The 19,260-nt window shown below is 34.5% G+C and overlaps 1 protein-coding gene across 4 annotated transcripts in view; it reads left to right on the forward strand.

Annotated features, from left to right (window-relative positions):
• Positions 1–294: 294 nt before the first annotated feature.
• The window catches only part of LOC108977608 (CUGBP Elav-like family member 2), a 184,246-nt gene continuing 165,280 nt past the window's right edge, over positions 295–19,260 (forward strand). For 3 of the 4 annotated variants that reach the window (XM_018947362.1, XM_018947366.1, XM_018947368.1), the window contains exon 1: positions 16,418–16,616. The gene's annotated coding sequence lies outside the window, so the exon portion shown is untranslated. Of the gene's footprint in view, positions 378–16,417; positions 16,617–19,260 lie in introns of those variants that run through there. The other variant, XM_018947363.1, reaches the window with a different exon arrangement.

The following is a 19,260-nucleotide window of genomic DNA, read 5'->3' on the forward strand; positions in this document are numbered from 1 at the left end:
AAAGGAAAAGTTCGTGTAGTTGCTGCTATTTATAAAGTGTTTCTTGTGATCGTCGTGTATATATCGTTTTCAATGTGTTCACTCGTGTCGTGTTTTCGTGTACTCTTTGTACTATAATTGCTTGTACCGAAGATGTGACCTCGCACTTCACCAGTCAAGTGGTAAAGAGAAGCAATATTATTTTGTTGTTGTTTATTTTCTAGTACGCTTTGTTTGTGTTTTTCTATGCGGTGTTTTGAAATTTCACTTGTCGATGTTTTCTCGCGTTGTCTTTCTCTAGCTCTAATTTTTTTATGCAAGTCTCATTGCTAATTATTTAAATGAGTCAGTGAGTGAGAGTCATGTGATTTATATGAAGTAATTTATTTCCGATGCAGGTAAGTAAAAATCATCAAATACAATTGACAAAAAATACATAAAGATATTGGCAAGGGCTTTTGCTGTGCTTTCTTCGTCATTATTTTGCTCTACAGTTCTGCTTATCAAAATTGCTTGATGTTTACTAAGGTGATTTTTTTAAGCAAATATAGAAATTTTTATGAATTGTAACATAAATATCCCTTAGTCACCACCTCAAACATGAACTTCGGACTAACTTGAAAATAAAAATATCCTAGCTGCAAAAGAACTTGCCACTCGGTTAAAAGTACATTATACTTGTTCAGCACTAATCGTTTGAACCGTCATACGAGAGAATGAATAAATATTAAGCCAAATACTTTTGACATATCAATGGATTCCTATGCTTTGCTCGAATACATTTTAGCCGAGAGACCCGATTCTCGACCACTGTTTGCAGCATTTGGGACTTTATATTCCCTTCAAATCCTTCACTCGTCTCAGGGTTATTTGCGTAGATAAGTGACTTATTGGAGACCACGAAAATAGCCCAGCACGAGAGATAGTGAGCTCACTAAAAGTTTCCTTCAATGTATTGATTATTTCTTTGGCTTTATGGTATGTTTGGATTTTAAGGCATGTTTCTTGGGAGCAATGAAGTCGTCCACATCAATATTCTCCAGTTGAGGTATGAGAATGTCATTAACCATGGATTTATAGCATTTCCCATTGATTGCGCCATTATAACCGATATCACTTTTAAAGGAATATAGACCAGTGATTCCTCCTGCCCATAAAGCGAGACAAACAATGACTTTAATGTAAATATTCTAGAGAGCTTCTTCGTAGAACAAAATTTTCTTGGGAAAATTGCGTTCGATGGCATTTCCTTTTGGACTCATTCATCAAACGTGCGACGTGCTTGATTTTCATTCTGCTTCAACGCTAGCACGAATTGGATTTTTTATACCCGCAAACAGAGATTCTTTCGTGAAATCTTCTATTAAGTAAAAACTCAACACAAAGCATTATAGTGGATGTACTAATTCGGGTCTTTTTCGATACTCTGTTCCAGAGCAGCAAAAGCGTCAATTCCACAAGAGTAATCATTTTGCGAAACCGATCCATGGTTGTACGAATATAATATTCAATATTGAACCCAACGAATGATGCATCGAACTGAACTATTTATACATGATTTACAAAAGGTATTCTGAAGTAATCATATTCACTATGAAATGGACAACCAAAACTGAATATAAATCAAGTAATGGCTGTCATAAATACCAACTAGGAAAAGGTATTGCCTCACACACACCCGTCGTGATATCAATGATCCTTAAGATCGCCCTGAACTCTCATGTGTTTAAAAAGTGCCTAGGACTCATCACTTTTTTATCAGGCTTTCTATTAGGGTTCACAACGATGACTGAATATAAAAGATCCGAAATGTTGCTTTCGTTGTTTCGCAAGAGCCGTCTACCGAGGGTACTATAATACTATAAGGCATCCTAGAACCGCTATCGGTAGAATTGGGTGTATTGTGTTCCACTATCCGGAATAGCTGCGCTTCGCGGAAGCTTGACCAGCGCTACGCCGCCATCGCTACATACGATATCGCAAAAGCGTTTTGGCCCAAGATCGATCGCAAGAGATCTATTGATCTTTTCGCCATCAGTAAGGCTAGCCTCTTCCAAGTTTTGTGGCACTTAACAGACCATTACCCAATCAGCGTTCATGCTGTAAGGTTGGGAATCTTACCAGACGCCATCTGCAGAAGCTGTATGGAAGAAGTCCCCCCTTTAGGAGGTCACTTAAACACTTGGCAGCGCATACCTTCAGATATCCCACCGAACTAGCGAGAGTGGAAATGAAATGTCTGTACAAATTCATATTGGCTACTAAGCGTTTAGCTAATTTTTAAGTTCAAACACAGGAGTTCTTCTTTTCTATGGATTCATAAAGGACTACATATATAAACGTACACTTGCGATCCCTGATCAGCCATCTAACCTAACCTAAAATATTTGACTTTTTTTCAGATATACTTTTTAAGATTAACCATTTAACCTAAACTTACTCATTATCTGAAACTGTAGTGATATAATTATTTACACGTAAGTAGTTTGGATCGAGAATTCAACTTTAAAATATTATTTCACAACTCTTGTACTCTGCAGACAGAATTTCTCTATGCCTTTTTGAATACTATCAAGAATTATTACAAATGTTTTGAAAATATAGTTGAAGCATGCGTCTCAAAAAGAGTGTTCAATGTCCAATCAATTCCAAAAGTATTATCAGTGTTAGAAAAATACTGAACAATTTACAGCTACATGCATATGGAAAATGTCGCTACTCATTACAAGCCATTTTTGAGTTTTGCGTTGTCACGTACACAATCTGTTATTTATTTTTGGAAAACAAAAACACTTTTCGAAAACAAGAAAAATATTTGGAAACACCCACAGATGTAGATTCAGTACCCAAACGAAAAGTCAATATATCTAATTTTAATAACATGCGGATTATTAATAGAAACACTATTTTTGAATTGTGGAGAAAGCGAATATGTCATGTTCTCCAACTAAACATAACAGAAACAATGGCGCTGGCATACAAGCGAGTGGGTCTTGGACTACTTTATGACAATTATATGGGACGAAATGAGTTGAAGATAGTATTCGATGAAGTGGCTACCAATGCTGCCATATAATTTTATATATAGTATATACTTATCGTCAACTAAAATATATAATGACGTAACATCACTTTTCATAAGTTTAGGGCGAAGGAAAACCGTTTTAATAGAAACCACTCATATTGAAACAAAATTTTAGGATTGGTTATAAAGTGGTTACATATTGGTTATAAGTTGCTTATATATTGGTTATATATTCGTTATAATTTGGTTATGTATTGGTTATATCTGTCAGCTGAAACTGAAAATTTTATGTTACATAAGTGTAATATGATGAAGTAAAATGTAAGTAATAAAAAAATGAATTGAAATTTTTTTGATGACAGTTGTTTTGCGTTTTAGGTGGCGATTTGTTATTCGGTAGGTTTTCAATAACAAACGGGAAGTCAAAAATTATATTTATTAATACCAAATAAATGACTTGGAGCCAATATGTTTTGTGCAGTAAAAAATTAAAAAATAAATAACAAAAAAAACATTGCTAATATAAATAATAGTAATAACAAAAGTATAAACATCTTAGAAACAAATATTTAAAAAAAAATTCTCTCCTAAAGCCCCTTCAAAGTAATATACATATTCTCAAATTTTGCTTATAGTATTTTGACAAAAACATTCAAATATTTGAGGTACATTGTATAGGAATATATTTGTATGCACATATGTGTGTATATATATATATGTATATCCAAATCATTAGCTTTTGCCTCTTTTTCTGTCGCAATTGACCGGCAGGTCGTCGAGAATGCGTTGGCGGCGCAAATTGACAAATAATCACAAAATTAAACTAAGAGACATACATAGAGGCATACCTACCTACACACATAATATGCACAAACAATCATACATGCACACCCACAAACCGGCCCACAATATGTTGTTGAAAACGAAAAAATGCGACATAATTCAAACAAATTAGAAAAAGGAAAATGAAAAAATTAAAATCAAGGAAAGCTATTAAGTAAAAAGTTTCGTTTTCGATTTGTATTCGATTTGTATTTGTGTATTATATATATATAATTTATATATGTGTATGTGTGTGACTGTGCGTTGCTTTTCCGCCGCAGATGTGCGCTATATTTTAAATTTTCCCTCAATTCGATTTGCCATTGGCCGATCCACGACAAATGTATGGCATAAATTTCAGAAATTTATGACGTTTTCTTCCTTTTTTTTTTTTTTTGTTTTTTGATAAGTAATTAATTCGCATCGAACGCGAGCATTTACGAGTGGCGGCAGCTTTTGGTAGGTGAGTGTGCAAAAGGAAAGCATCAGTTCTTTTTAATGGTGATTTTTATTTTGCATTGCCGGTGCCAATAAGTGGCACGAATTGACAGATATATGGTTGTGTACTGGTAGTGCACATATACATCTATATATAGTTACATATATATATAGTTACATATATATATATATGTCAATATTGAGTTACGATGCTTTTGGCAAAGTTTTGAAAATGCAAAAAAAAACTTGAAAATTTCTGCAAAAACAAGAACTAAAAAAATTTTTTTTTCCAAAAAAAATATCAAAATATCATAAATTGGCGTGTTTCACAATTTCGATTTATAATTGCTGTCCTTATTCATAAAATCTATAAAAAACACTTTTATGAAGTCTTGAATTATTTAATGTCCTCTAGCCTGCCATGAGGATACTCATGAGTTTTTTAAAATCTGAATTCTTCTCTATAATAACAAATTAGCTGAAAATTTATAAGAAACTTGCCTGATTTTATGTATATCAACTGATAGGAAATTATTCAGCGCTCGTTTTTTAGTTAGTTTATAATTTTGGAAACCAGAATGTAATAATATAACCTACTTCTACTAGATTTTAAAAAAGCAGCTTTGGCAAAAACTTTAAATATTTATGACGCTTAAAATACTACAAAAAAAAAAATAGTTCTTCTAGGTTTATTGAAAAGAGTGGATGAAACAAGAAAAATCTACGCTCCCTCCAGAACTGGAAAGGTGAACTATGAACTGAACCATCTGAATGTTCGTCAATCAGCCGTACTAGTTCGTGATAAAAACTCCAAACAGAGAAGAATTAAACAAGGGGTTCCACAGGGTGGTATATTCTCCCCAGTACACTTTAACTACTACTTCTCGAAACTCCAGTTGCAAAAGGTACACCCTGCTAAATGACGCATCCAAATTGTTATCGCTCCGCGATTTTGTTGATGACAATATCCTTCTTCCTCTATTAACGAGACGTGCTTTTTAACTGGCTTGTAAAGAGATATTTTCAGTATTTCAAGAAATCTTACGTTTTGCACATTTGCCCAGGGTTCTATAGCTAGATCTGGTATGAGGCGGTATTCACAGTGATGTTGAGTCCGTATTCTGTCAACTAATATTTGAGACAGTTGTCTGTGAGCATCCACCTAGAGAGGGGGTTCACTTCCTTATTACTTCGCGAGTAACATGAAAGTTTCTTAGTCACAAAATGGTTCTATACTAATAAATTATGAACTTTTATGAAACTGCTAGTATAGTACTTAGACAGCTACTCCTTATAAACCGATTAGATTCCTTTAATCGGGTTATACAAAATTCAATATTTTTTATTCAAAATGTGTAAAGATTTGTGGCCAAGTGGCTTTGTGAAAACCAAGTGGCTGTTGTTGAACACCCCATTCGGTATTTCATTTTACTAATTTAATACTGCAGTTATTAGTTTTTACCTTGAATATGTTGCATGTGATCTCTCATTCCATACAAATGGTGGCACCTCTAACATTTAACGCCTGCTGGCTTTCGCCAATGATTTTCTCAACCAAAATATTCCAATTAGATTCCAAATTACTTGCCGACTGTTCGCTAATATGCTAGCAACAACTTTCTTTTCAATTTTAAAGTTTGTCCGCAACACACTTCGAAGTCACAACCAACCTGGTGGTAGCCACATAACCAACGACCAACCCACTCACCGATAATCCACGTCAACGCATGACTCGTCAATAAATTGCTATACAAAATTCATACAGCGAAAACAACAACATATTATACACCCTAATACGCACACATCACAATCATATTGTATGGTTAATACACCGAGTATGCTTCACTTGTATGCGGTAATTACAGCAAACTTGTCACAAAATTATTGACCAGCTAAAGGAGCACTTCCCTTCGTTACCGGTTCTGTGGTCGACAGCTTACAGCAAACATAGCTCTATATAGTATATCTATAGCTATACGATGTAAGAAAACAAATGTACAGTTGTATGCATCATAAAACATATTATCGTGGTCGAACGGCATGCAATCAGTTACAAAAATAACCCAAGTCAAGTCAATCTAACAAGGAGAATCGACGTAACTGCGGTAAAATCCTTTGGTTGTCGAAAATAATTATTGTGCCTGCATCGAATAGCGGTTAAATGGCGCTCGAATTGAGTTAACCCAGTTAACAATAATATGGATTAACATGTGTGAGAAATTCTGCAGCCGAATAGCAGGGGTTCCTAAAGTTTTATTATTTTTTTTATATTTTTTTTTTTAATATTTAAGAATCGTATAACAACAGCGATTTCAGTAAGAAGATCATTTTAGATATTAAAAAAATTGTTACTTCTCCTATTTTTGAGATATTGTATGTTTTAAAGCGTCGTTTGACGTTTTTGTTCAGTATATTTTGAAAAAGTAAAATGAAAGACAATTGCACAAATTGTCACAAGCTGTCACCTAGCCTCAGCAAATTGATAAATTCCAATATACTGCCAGGTGCTATTGGAGCGATGTGATCCCTATTTGGGAACATGAATCCAAGAACTGTTTTCCTAAGCATACAGCCAGCTGCGCAGTCAATTAGCAGGTGTTCTGGATTTTCAGACTCCAAGTTGTAGAATCGGTAATTCACACAAGAAGCTAGGCCTATGTTATATAAGTGCTCTTGAGCTTACAATGACCAGTGTAGAAGGCGACAAGTAGCCTGAGTTTTCTCTTGGGAAATTGATTATATTTCTAAACCACCCATTAGTAACTTGGCAAGTAACTTGGAGTTTTACCAATGTTTCTTCTTAACCACTGCTTCATCTTTGCGGAGCAGCTCCTTTATAGTGTAGGGACCAAACGCAATAAAAGGATACGGTCCTAGTACCATGTTGGTTGATGCTGCGAAGCGGGCAAGCTTATCAGTCAGTTCATTCCCTTTCTGAGCTGTCACCTAAATAAGTTGCACTTGGTTACGTTCTAATAGACTATTTAGTCGTTGTATACACTCCCGCACCAATAGCGATTTGATCTCGTACCCAAAGATCGCTTAGAGTGCCGCTTGACTATCGCTTAGTTTAGCGATACGTTCTTTGCGACAGTTGGCTTGGAGGTTTTATAAAGAAAATTTATAGTTAAAATCCGACCGAAGTCTGCGTTGCTTTTGCAGACCAAACCACCACTCTAAAGTGATAATCGGTCGCTCGGTTATGGTATACAGCCTTCTTGACAACCTCAGGATCCAGCAACAAGCCGATTGCACACTATAAGTTCCTCCGTAGTTTTGACCATTCGAACTGCAGAGTGGAATCCAACGTGAGACCAAAAGTTTTACCATATTAGTCATCTCTTTCACCCTGCCTCCTAGCGTTAGGTTCGGGGCGAATGTCGTTTACAAAAGGTTAGTTCACCACTGCACTGCACCATACCTTAGGCAGGCCTAGTCCCATTTGTACGACATTGCAGCCAGTGTCCTCAAATTTTACTCTGGCTATGATAACATTGTTGCCCGAAAATCCTTGCCAGCAGATTCCATTGTTAGTTAACAACACCAGTAATTCGTCCACGACAAGGTTCCACAACAGATGGCGACTAATTTTGCTATATGGGATATAATTACATAAATATACGTAGAAATCAATAAATATCATACATTTACCTACCATTGACGACGCTTTACACAAATGTCCTTGCATATGCCTTGGGCCGCATTGCCCCACCTACAACTTCTTCAAATACCTGCCTGACAAATTGCTACGTCTATAGTAACAATTGTCTTATTGTTCTAAGGCTATTTGTTTACTATTAACCGCAGAAGCAGAAAGCAATCGTACACGTGGGCGTATGCCATAGTATTTAAGGTTATGGCCGAATTTTCTACAAGGAATAGTGATTTACTTACAGGTCTAATATTTTCTAAGATTATCAAACTCGTGCTCGGCTGCGGAAAGTTGATGGATATAAATATATATAATTTTATGCCAAACTAATTAGATTTATTGAAAGTACCAGAAAATTTATGAATTTCGGGGTTATGATCCGCAATATGATTTCCGAAGGTCTTTGTCTGAACAAAAAATTAGTTTTCTGAATGTCAAACCGGAACTGTCATATATGTTTCTCGCAACAGATCAATACTTGAATGAATAATACTTTCCACCCTGTAAAAGGACCTGAAATTTATTCTAAACCAATGCGCTCCTGCTCAAATAATCGAATTGAGAGAGAATATAGCGGGGAGCACCCCAACTGACAGACGAAGAAGCTGCCGCAGGGCATATGTGGTACCCAACTGCGGTACAAACCAATATGTACGATGCATTTATTTTGGATCTGAACCAAATTCGTATCCGTTCATTGTATGTTATTAGTTGTGGTCAACAAGCCACGAAATTGTGTTTTGACTTTGAAACGACACTCCGACCACCGGTTCCTTATTGGTTAGTTTGGGTTTGGCATTTGCCTTTGATTTGCGGGTGACATTTTGAATGCGGCAATTCTTAAGCATATGCATGCACTCACACATACTTATACATTATATATATATACATACATACAGACATATATTGAAATATATATTGAATGTGGTTAGCTTGCGGTTGGCTGTGGAATTTTCCGTGTGGCCGGCACTTAACTTTTTCTTGTATACATTTTTAATGAATTATCGAACAATAACTGGCACAAGTGACATTTTCCGTCAATACCTTGGTGACTTGGAAAACACTGCATGCCCAGGTACGATATTGGCGCCTTTCCTATTAGGTGCAAGTGGATATGCCAAGCAAAACATTTTCTATAGTCACGCTGAGTAAATCGACATTGAAGAGCATAAATTCAATTTCGATTTTTTTTTTTTTTTTTTTTTTTTTTTTTTTTTTTTTTTTTTTTTTTTTTTTTTTTTTTTTTTTTTTTTTTTTTTTTTTTTTTGACTGCCAGCACTTGTGGGAATTCAAAACGGGTATCGCAACAGTGAAGTCGGAGTAATTTACAAGTACATGGACTTTTATTTGACCAATGATTTGATAGCATAACCCAAAATCATTTAGGGTACGTTCAAACGGGCGTTCACTATAGAAGAGGAAAGTCTTAAGTAGATGGTTCTGATCATAGCTCAATTGTAATTATGTTGCTTCGGGCACTTCATATCACTTTATCAAACTTTGTTGCGATATTAGCACTTTATTTCTAAAATAATGAGACGAATTTTGAATTTACCTACCTGGTAACCAGTTTATCAGTACAAGGCATTTATTTGACTTATTCAGATGCAAAGGGACTTTATTGTAGCCAAATAACTTGACTTTGGTGGCGTATTTTTTGTCTCATTTCTTGATATGATTCCGTCAACAAATTCATCCGAAAAAAGTAGAGGTTTCACGTATTGTATTACCTATTGCCCAGCCTCTGAAACCATACACGTGAAAAATCAAAAAGCCACTTACCCTGCGCTCTTATTATTGTCCATTGGCGATAAATTTGGTCCCACTTCAGCTTTAATAGAGTGTGCACCAATATTACTTTTGGCCAAACAAGAGTAATCCAACCATTTAAAAGTAAGTTCTTTCAATGAAAGTCAGCTTTCAAAGCCTCTACCAAATGGTATTATGCTTCACATATCGAATTTTATTCTTTCAAACCCATCCCATAAGAGAAAATTTTTCCAAGTACATGATGAAAATTATTCAAAGGAGAAAATATACACCAAATTTTGCGCACCACTTTATAAATCAATTTTGATAACTTTTAAAAGTTGTTTCACTGTAAGTCTCTGCCATGGTAGCATTTGAAAGTCTACTGAATACAAATGTCAAAACCATGTTTACTCTGACTGCTGGTTTGACAGCTGCCCCTCTTGGAAATTTTATTTTAAAAGATATAAAAAATATTTATTGCTTGCTTCCATTAGTTGTCTTAACTTTAGAGAAGGTGCCTAATTATAACAAATAATTTTTAAAATTAATTTTAGAAAACAATTATTGGTAGGCCACTGTAATCATATATGATTCTATGTTCGAATACACTATATTTAAAATCTAGCCCTTCCAAACTAATGTAAAGGCCCGTTATACGTTCGTAAACAACTTCCTTTCAAATATGCTACCTCTGTAGATTTATACCCCCTCTTCAGCCATAAGCCAGTTATTAAATGTGACTTTTAATTTCAATTAAGTTTTCGCCTCTAGTTAGACAGTTAGTTTAACTCTCGTTTGTACTCGACTTGTGGTTCAGGCAATTATTATATCCTGAGCAGAATACATTAGGTTTGTTAAAAAGTTTATAATGACCAGAAGAAAATGTGGAATGTCCGATAAAGTATATACTTACAACGGATGATTAAAGTAGAAATACTCTTTTCAATAGACTATTTTGAAATTATACGTGAATCGTATCAAGCAGTCGTTTTATTTTTCTTCAATATTTTTTAGCAGAAATTTATACCTGAACATCGTTTACGAATTGTCCACGTTTTGTAAAGAATATGCTTCGTGCGATGCGCTCAACTTATGGTCAATATAATCGGCCCACTGAGTATACTGTTCGAAACATCACCACCCATCTTGAGACCCAGCATTCATTATAAGATAATATTCAACCGAACAGACCATGTCCACCATGCAGTGAAGAAACTATAGCAGCCTTAGCGGCGAGTATACACGATGACCCGCAGACTTGATTGGGCAACAAAAAGAACTGAAGCCGCTCGACCTTCCGAAGTGACATTATTTCGCCCTATGGGCTATGTAGAAAATTTCAAGAAGATCCGACGTTTTCGAACCAAATTTTGTTCAGCCATGAGACTAATTTCTGGTTCCATGGGTAAGAACAACTTGGTTTGTTTGCTAGTGGAATCATTGGATCCTATTTCTTCAAAAATTATGACGGTGACGACTTAATCGTCAATGAGGTCTTTATTGCGCCACGATAGCCGTCTGAAATTGCCTTTAAAATCTAAAAATTAAGTTTTCAACGTGCTTTGATTGTAAGGTTTATATAACAGGAATTCAGTTATATATTATATGGGAAAATTTGAAGAAATATGTTCATTTGTAGGTAGTAATAGGATTGGAATGTCTCACTCTCTCTCTGACAAAATTTCAGAAAAAATTTATATACCCGCGTGTCCCAAAAAGACATAGTAAATACGTTTTCCAATGCATTGATTATTGCTTTAGAAGCATGAGTCTATATCAGTCTAATCACTCAGGCATAGACATATTTGAAATAATTATTATTTATGCCTAAATGGATGTAAATATGTGGAAAAGTGCCACCCTCTGCCACCATCAACCATATGTACATAAGTATGTGCCTATGTGGCGGCTGCCAGCCCATTTAAAATATAACTGCCCACAACATTGTAGAAAGCAATTTAATGCAACTTTCACTCACGTGCCTCCCACTTTCCGCTACAACTACACACATACATAGTAAGTATGCGCGGCCAAGTACATTTCTATATGGAAAAGCTGGACTTTTATTTCATATATGCCTCTTAATATGCGCACATAAACACACACTTGCATATGTGGGGTATACATGGCGGTATGTATAGTACATACTATGTACCGTATACCAATAAGTTGTTTTTCTGTCCATCACAATTCGATTATTTCCACGATTAATGTGAACGCGCATACGGCGCCACCACACCGCACACAACATTTGCGCTGTACTTGCCGCATATACATATTTGCACGTATATATATATATATATATATACATATCTTCCTACTCACACATACATCCATACATACAAAAATACACACCTCCACCCATATACCTATGGAGCTCCTGTTGGTGTACGTCCTGCCAGTGGCCGGCACTTCAATCCATTTCCAATGTAATCGTATAATTTCGTTGAACGTCGCTTGCTGTTGACTTTGGTATTGGTATTTTTTTGTTTTTATTGAACGGTTGAGTTTAGTTTATATTTATTACCATTATCGAGCGGATATCGCGCGCGCAACCTGCCTACATAAATAACAGAAAAATCAAATGCGTTTCATATTATTATAATAGAAGCATTATGAATCACAAAAAGCAATAATCGAATAATATTAAGAGTGTTTCTAACGGTTTATAGGACGGAAGTTTTGAATGTTTCCATAGAAATATGGTATTCAAAGTATAGATAATAGTGAAACTGAGTAAGTTGAAGCAATTCTAATATATTTCTTATAATATAGTAGACATATGTACATCTATATACACATATTCACAGTAGAAATATAGAGTGGAATTTCGCATTATGGACATTCCTCATAACAGAAAAACTCCCATAACTGCAAGAATTTCATATAACTAACGTTTTTCATTAATATTTTCATACAAAGCCATTCCCATAACCGGACACGAGTACATTCCAAGGACCAGACATGAACACTATTTAGGTAATTCTTCGTTAAATTTACCTCTAATAAACGGACAAGATTTTAAACAACGTGAAAAAAACAAATATTTACATTTTGTAATTATTTTTCTAATTATTTTTTATTTGTGGTGTTATGAGACAGTTTTTTAAGAACAAAGCGCAGAAGGAGCACAACGAAACCAATTGACTTGACGTTTGGCCGCGATGGCTCAACCAAAACTAATGTCACTCATTTACTCCCCTCTGACATTTTATCAAATTAAACAACACTTGGAACTCCGAGGTAGAGTTCGACAAGACTTATACACTTATCGTACATAAGTTCAGACTACTTTAAACCATTGTTTCTTTCACTGTGGTTCAGTCATTTTATCTTACATTTAAATTTTGATAAAACTAGAACTCCGAAAATAATCTAGACTAATTGGGGTGTAGGTCTATTTTCGCGGCATAAAAAGCTTTGAACATACGCGAAGATAATGCGCATGTCTGATCATATTCGAATGCAAGTAGTTTTGCAGCGGTATCCTAGTAGTCTACTATTTTGAATCGAACACAGCTTACTTAATATCATTTAACGGTAGTGTCTAAGTAACATAATGAGTGATTCGAAAAATCTATGATACTTATTAGTTAACTGATTTCATACTGCTGCTTATGGTAGTATATCCCTTGTAACAAGAAAGTTCAATTATACAAGGTTAGTCTTATATTACAGATATGATATTTTCACATCAAGTTTCTCAACATAAAATGCACCATCCGATTACGTGGTGTTTTTCTGAAAAAAACAAACTAACATTGATTCTGGTACAAGATTTCCGCATTACTTAAAATTGCTACCGCTAATTTTGTTCGATTTATATTACAATTACATACCAAAGTATTTCTTAAGAATACATAGACTTCTATCAAATTTCATAAGCGTCTTGTAGATTCTATCACTCAAACTGCTTTTATACTCCTCTTATATAAACGTATGAATTTGATTTGGAGAATATCGAAATAATCAACTCCTTTAGGTTCGATTAATGATTGGAAAATATAGCTTTCCGCAAGCAGTGGAGAGTAGCGAATCGACCAAACTCTAAGAGATGCTTTAAAAACGGTCAGCAATTTTTATGCACCGCTGCTCTGACACGTCTTCTAACGCTAAATATTTTCTTTCGCGTAAAAGAATTAATAATTGCAGGGTAGGGGGGTAAGAAAGGGTCTTGACCAATTTGGAACCTTTTAAACACCAAATGAATTGGTGCTAATGACCCTAATTACTACCATGTGGATTATTTCACATATATATATGACAGATAAAGGTAGTTTAGATACTGTTCTATATATTTTTCCGATTTAAACCCAATCAGAGTTCCCCGTATTCAGTAGATGAGACCAAATTGGGCGTTGCCCTATAACAGATACATATTCACTGATATTTAAAACGTACTTAAATTAAAAAAAAAAGATAATAATATGATGGAATTTAAGAAGCAGGTATCTTCTCGATCAATTTGAAATAAATTGCTGACAAAGTTTGTGAAATATGAAATTGTATCTAAAATCGGGTAATTCTTGATCGAACACTTGACCGGAACACTTAAAAAAAAGTTTTAGTCAATTTAAGATTTCCGATGATACTATTTCATCGTATATTACGTACAGTTCATCGTTCCTTCTTCCGCAGAAACTTTTGCTTCTAAACCCGTAACGCCATTCCATCTTATATTGATCATGGTTCATGCATCTGCACCATAAAGCAGGACGGGGATGATGAGGAAAAGTGTGGTATTTGTTCATCAAAAGAGAACTTTACTTCTCAAATGCTTACTCAGTCCTAAGATCATCATAAATTATTTGCTCCCATAGAAAACCAAGAAAAAAAAGCTGCAGGTTTCATCTAACTTTTTTCTGTGTTTCAAAAAAAAAGAAAACATTGGCATACATAATTGAATAAATTTTAGTCCGAATTCCTTATGCATCTCCACTGTCTTTTTTATGCTGCAAACCTGGCATCTAGCTCTTCATACTGGTTTTCAAATCTCAAGCAAACGTGCGTTGGATAGAAATTTGGCAACAATGCAGCTGTTATCACCGTTATTGTAGTCTATTTTGAAGCATGTAGGTCTTTTCTATGAAAACTCGAAACTAGAAAGTTTCTTGATTTTTGGTAAAAAAAGGGAAAAACGCTGTATTATAACACCCTTCACAAAAGAAAATGTTTTACATAAAATTATTTGATTTTGTATGGCAGCTATACGTTATAGTTGTGTGATCTTTGCGGAGATTGTAGCGTTGCTTTGGCCAACAATCCGAAATGAAATTTCGTGCAGGTATCTCGTCAAAAGACAAAGCTTTCATACAGGAACTTGATTTTGATCTTTCAGTTTGTATGGCTACTATATGCTATAGTGATCCGATCTGAAAAATTTCTTCCAAGGAGTTAAGTTTGGGAAGATAGCTCGTCAATTGAAAAAGTTTTCCATACAAGATCTGATTCCGATCGTTCAGTTTGTATGAGGTGCTACCACAGACGTATCCTCTTCAGGGTATAAACAGTTTTGTTGTAAGCGCTTTGAACTGTCCAGCTCATATGTTGTTATATTGCGAAATATTCCCGGATTCTACCTTGCAGAACAATCCATCTATTATATAATTTTAACGTTAAGCTTATGCTAACTGAAGTTTGCTTTAGAGTAGTGGACAGATATAGATCTACATATATACAGCAGGAAATGTTAACTTCTGTTTAGCTGGAGGCAATTGGAGAAATTTAAACTAGGCTCTGACCGTCACTCTATTATTCATATTTATTATTTTCGTTTCGACTTATCATTGACTTTGAGTATTGCTGCGAGTAAGAAAATCCCTCGCATAGAGGCCTATCAACTCTGGCACTATATACTCAACTTACCGTGAAACAAAAGTATTGCACTTACGAAATATAATCTTATCAAAAAAGCATTTGATATGTAAAATTTATGAAATTAGTCAACACCGAAGAAAAAGAGGGGAGCAGGCACAACAAAGTGTCATAAACTCACGTTTCTACTTTATCGCACACTTGTAAATGTTTACACCCACAAATGAGGGAAACAAGTACACAGCTATGAGCTGCCAGCAAACAAACACACACACATACATACACTAACAATATATGGAACCAATACTAAGAATAACGAAGGCATTTTTATATGCAACCGCTTGGGTTTCCGGACGTACAAAATCTACTTGCAAACCAAACAATGCGTGGAACGGGATCTAAAAAAATGCGATAAATGTCACTTGAATTACCTGTGCCGTTGTGTGGAGGAAACTATGTGAATATATATATATGTGTATATGTACTTATATAAATATGCTTATGGATATGTGTGAGTGTGTGTGTGGTTTTTAAAGTGCATACTCATTGCTGTGTTGTGGCTCATGTGCGCGCTGGCATTAACGCAAACACTCACAAACTGCTCCCGCACATATATTCGTACATATACATTCACACATATCCATACACATACATTCACACATATATACACACACACATGTTTGCCCATTCACTGAACAAACATCTGTAGTGTTGCTTTATGGCTCGCCAGCGGCAACGATCAACAATTTGCTTTAAGATAAGAGCGCGCTATATATGCTTATCGACGAAATGATAAGATTATTCTTATCTAAATGGACACAGATAAAACAATACACTACTCATATGCAGCAATAAACGAAATTGGAGCAGCGTCAGTGTCAGAGAAATATTTTTCGAGTTAGTTGAAGTTCGTGTCTTCTGCGGCAAAGGTTCGATATACCAAAATCAGTAGTTTATGAAAAAATACTAGTGCTTACAAAAACACACACATATACATATATAAAAAACTATAAACTCTTTCTAAACTAAACTTAAAAGCGAGTTCGAGCTCAAATCTAAATCCCAGCAACAACGCGCGCTCAAAGTAATCGAATTATAATTCAAATATAGAATCATTGGAGTGCAAAAACTAACGTGAGTGAATAGAAAATAATGGAAAAATATACATTTACATACATATATACATATATACATATATGTGACTGTTAGAAAAAATTGTCTAATAATACAGCGCATAAAAGTTTTTGTTGTTGGCTAGCCATAGCCGGCAGGTTTAACTACAGCCTGACCAGTGTTCCACTGATTGCATATGAAAAGCCATTCGGAAAAGCCAAAGTGCATAACAACACTCGGTCGCACACAATGCCAATAACACAAACACACACACACAACTATTTGCTTATACACACATGCATGGAAAAACATACACACACACTTCAAAAACACATACACATACATACAAAAAACACAATAGCTACACACGGATTCTAAGTCGCCCAGTCACAGAGTCAGTGGATGAACTCGTTTTTGTGTCACTGATCTACAAAAATAATGGATACATTGCATCGATTTTTCCGGCTTTTGTGTGCCACGCTATTATTTATACACACACACATATATGTATAACTGTTGTTTTTTTTTTTTTTTTTTTGTAATTTGTGTGCCAATAACGTGCTGCGAAGGTAACGCTTGCATATGTGCGTTCCCAGGTAAATGCACGATTGGCCGACAGTGTTGTGCGAAACAATTGGTGTGCTTTAGATAAAAAATTTAGAAAGCTATTATATAAGCGACGAAGAGTTTGTGAAGGGAAGAACTTTGCGTTTGAGGTGTTTTGCAGGAAGCGATAATACCGAAAAAATTTCAAATTGTAACACAAAATAAATAAAAATATTTAATATTGAAAGATAATAAAAAAATTGTAAATGGTAAAAAAAAAATTTAAAAATAATAAAAAATAAAAAAGTAAAAAATAAAAAAAAAATAAAAAAGTAAAAAATAATAAAAAATAAAATAAAAAATATTATAAAACAAGAAAAAATATAAAAATAGAATAAAACCTGAAAAAACGTTAACTCAGTTGCACTGAAGCTATAAAACCCTTCATTAATAACAACAAATACCACACAAGACCTTTATTTGAATCGATCAGTTTGTATGGCAGATATGTATGTATGTATGCAAATGATATATTGGCCGATATGAAAGGTTTGTTCGGAAATTTTTTCGTTGATTCCAACAAAAATTTCTGTCAAATTTTAAACAAAAGTGTTTTTCATAGTAGGATATGATTCACATCGATCAGTTAATAAATACGCGCGCTATATGTTACAGTCGCCCTATCTAAACAATTTCGTAGGAGATGGCACCACTGCTTTAGATAAAAATCTTTGCCAAATTTCGTAAAGACATTTGTCAAACAAAAGTGTTTTCCATAGAAGGATATTCTGCCAAATTAATCAGTTTGTAAAGCAGATATATGTTACAGCAGCGCGATCTAAATAATTTCTTCGGCAACTTTGTCGTTGCTTTAAGCAATTATCTGTAACAAATTTCGTGCAAATATCTTGTCAAATACAAACGTTTTTCATAGAAGAATATGGTTCAAATCGGCCAGTGTGTATGGCAGCTATATGCTAAAGTGATTCCATCTAGACAATTTCTTTGGAGGCTCTACCGTTGCTTTGGATAATAATCTGTGTAAAGTTTCGTGAAAATATTTTGTCAAACAAAAACGGTTTCCTTACAACGAAAAGGTTCCGACAAATCAGCAGCAGGGAGACTAGTTCACGTACATAATATATATAAGGACGGATATGACTAAGTCGACTCAGGTCGTCATGCTGATCGTTATATACGCTTGGGCGTAAAAAATTAACGAAATATACAAATATTTTTTTTGTTTAATTTTTTATTTTTTTGTTATTTTTTTATTTTTTGTTTTGTGGATAAAATCGTTATTATATAATATTTTAAAATGTGATTATTTTATATATAATCAATCTATATGATGTGTACCAAAATAACCAAGAAGCACACAGTAGACAAATTATTCAGCTGCTGTACACCTTTCATTTTGTGAGAACTAATCTTCATAAAATGGTTCTATGTTGAGTTCAATCTAAAGTAATTTTAGTATTGGTTAAAAATAGAAGCTGGAAATTAGAATTTATCATATATTTGACTGTTATATAAGCTGCCTTCGATTCGGGAAATCTCATCAATCTTCTCAAGCAAATCGAACAAGTTATACCAGATGCTCAAGCAAGCCGGCAGTAGTTGTGGTGTAACCCTGTACGAACTTGTCTTATTCTTCCTGTAAAACAAAAAGAAATTTTCAAGAACTTTTTTCTCATATAAAAAATTATGATCTTACAGGATCATCTAAAATATAGAAATACATGTTTCAGTTAAAACCTTAACTAAGAATTTGGACGAAGGAAAAAAAAAAAATTAAAATTGGCTTTTTGGCAGACATTGATATAGTGAAAAAAAAAAAATTCTTCGTTCAAATCTTTAAAAATTGTATCTCAAATCGAAAAAATAAATCCTTCGTTCAAGACTTTAAGAATTGTATCTAAAAGACCTATATAAAACTTCATGAATATCGGTTGAGTAGTTCTCGAGAAATGCTTCCAACGGATTTCAAAATCACAGTTTCGAGAAAAACCTGTTTAAAGATGGCACACTTAGCTTAGCTAGTCTCCAGCGCACAAGTTCTCAAGGCTGTATCTCCGAAACTATTACTTGTATCAACTTTAAAATTTAGGACAATATA

The sequence above is a fragment of the Bactrocera latifrons genome, unplaced genomic scaffold (assembly GCF_001853355.1).
Source record: "Bactrocera latifrons isolate USDA-ARS-PBARC rearing strain unplaced genomic scaffold, ASM185335v1 scaffold_92, whole genome shotgun sequence".
Lineage (NCBI taxonomy): Eukaryota > Metazoa > Arthropoda > Insecta > Diptera > Tephritidae > Bactrocera > Bactrocera latifrons.